This window comes from Babylonia areolata, chromosome 18 (genome assembly GCF_041734735.1).
Source record: "Babylonia areolata isolate BAREFJ2019XMU chromosome 18, ASM4173473v1, whole genome shotgun sequence".
NCBI classification, from domain to species: Eukaryota; Metazoa; Mollusca; class Gastropoda; order Neogastropoda; family Buccinidae; genus Babylonia; species Babylonia areolata.
The window spans coordinates 27,097,101-27,099,600 of NC_134893.1; the positions used below are offsets into that span (position 1 = coordinate 27,097,101).

A 2,500-nucleotide genomic window follows, 5' to 3' on the forward strand; every position below is an offset into this window, starting at 1 on the left:
TGTATAGACCTGCTTGTGCCTGAAACCCATTCGTGTGTATACGTACGCAAAATGGGAAGTCATTGAAAGGTTTTTGCGTGCATGCAAATTGAATAATGCGTTATGTGTAGTGGAATCCTAAACAGACAATTTCCTGCGCGTACAGGCACGCGTGCACGCATGCACACATACAATCACGCGCGCCCGCGCACACATACATCACAACACACACAAGCACACACACACACACAAGAGCGCGCGCGCGCACACACACACACACACACACACACACACACACACACACACACACACACACACACACACAAACTCGTTTTCACAGTGGCACAAAAGCGTGCGAGATGGTTTCTGTCATCATGCTGTCTTGACATCCCCATGCCTCCTGGAGGTTTCGGCGCTCGCTTGGCGCCGGGGTCCTTTTGAAAATACATTGATATAGATTTTTGGTGTCTCCGCTGACCAGCTTCTGACAGGTTCTTTGTGTGTCTGCTGCGGGTTCATGAATGTTGTATGAAAGCACAGAATGCCCAGTACAGGTCTCTTTATCGCCTTTGTGAGTGTGGAGGAGGAATTGTGTTTTAATGTCCGTCACACACACACACGCCCACTCACTGGCGATTGTAGACAATATGTGAGTGTATAAATTATGTATGTAGAACGATCAAGTCAAAATATCCACTTCAGTGCTGTTTGGAAAGGAAGCGAAGGAACATCTTAGTCTCTTGGGTATTTACATTGTCTGAAAGCTTGTTTTTATAATATTCAGACGTACTAACTTTCCAAATGATGCCATAATTATGTTAGCAGAAATTTTCTTATTCTCTGTGTGTGTCCCCAGGGAGTGCTCTCCCTTTAAATGGGTGCAGGGGGTGGGGGCAATGCAGTCCGAATTCCACGCTGAGAAATACGTTGTGACAATAAAGTGATATAATACAATCCAATACAATAACGGGTTTTGGGACGGGGACTTTATGGAATTATGCCTGTAACTATGCATTTGGTGATCTTTGTATGGCCTGTGATTAGGAAGATTTGAGACAGGAGCTACGATGCATTGTACCTGTATAAATCAGTCTCTGGTGGTATCCATAGCTTGTGATTTAGAAGTATGTTAGTAGAAGTATGGTATGCGAGCTTCAACGAAATTATGCCTGCATAACTAAGCCTTTCCTCATATGTATAGCTCGTGATTTGGAACATTTAATGTGGGTGATACAGCGGATTATGCCTGCAGAATTCAGCCTCTGGTGATCTATGTATAGCCTGTGATTTAGAAGATTTAGGATGGGAGCTTAAAAAATCTTACCTGCATAAATCAGCTGTTGGTAGTGTCTGTAAGATATGGGAAGATTTCGGATCAGAGCTACTGGCTGTGTTTTGCACAGCTTATGATTGAAAGATATGTTAAGTGGGATCAATCACGAATTATGCATTATGCATGCAACTCAGCTTCTGATGTATTTGTAAGATACAGGAAGATCTGGGATGAGAGCTTCAACAAACTGTGTTTGTATAACTTAATCGCTGGTTGTATATGTATATAGCCTGTGATTTAGAAGTTTTAGAATGAAATCTACAATGAATTCATGTATGCATAATGTATGTATAACTCATCATCTTGTAGAGTCTGTAAGATTTGGAAAGATTTTAGATAAGAGTTTCAAAATAATTCAGCATGTATTTGTATAGGTATAACCTAATACTCTGACGATTTGGCATGAGGGTCACAGTGAATTGTGCCTGTAAATTAGCCTCCCTATGTCAGTCATTTAGGGGGATTTGAGATGGTAGGAGCTTTAACGAATTATATCTATAGAACTCAGCCTCTGGTAGGCTCTGGTAGTGTATGTATAACACGTGGTTTAGAAGGTTTGGTACAGGAAACTTTTAGCCAGTTATATACAGCCTTCTTTTTTTTGCAGAATTTGGAATGAAACAATATATGCCTGTATAACTCGGCCTATAGTATCTGAAAACCCTGAGGAGTAGAAGACTTTGGATGGAATCTATCACGCATTATGCCTGTACTTTAGCCAATATAGCCTGTTATTTGGAGTATGTGGGATGTAAGCTTCAATGGATCTATAACTGTACAACTCATTATATGCAACAGTGGGATATTTGCGATGGAGGCTACCGAACTGAGCTTGCATAATCCAGCTTCTGCTAGCATGCAAAGACTGTGATTTAGTATGTTTTGGACAGGAGCTTCAACGAAAAAAAAAAAAAAAAAAAAAAAAAAAAAAAAAAATATATATATATATATATATATATATATATATATGCATGTGCATCTCAGCATCTGGGGATTTCTGTGTAACGTGTAATTTAGATTTGAGTTACAGTGGATCTATGTCTGCAAGACAGGCGAAGATTTTGGATGGAAACTTCACCGAATTATGCCTGTGAGTTGACATGTTATTATATAGCCTGTTATTTTGGGGAATCTGGGGATGGGAGCCTCAAAAAATTGTGCCTGTGTAACTCAACTCAACCGCTGACT

The 2,500-nt window shown here is 40.3% G+C and overlaps 1 protein-coding gene across 1 annotated transcript in view; it reads left to right on the forward strand.

The window, feature by feature from the left end:
* LOC143292211 (voltage-gated delayed rectifier potassium channel KCNH8-like) overlaps positions 1–2,500 on the forward strand; it is a 263,301-nt gene that overhangs the window by 163,200 nt on the left and 97,601 nt on the right.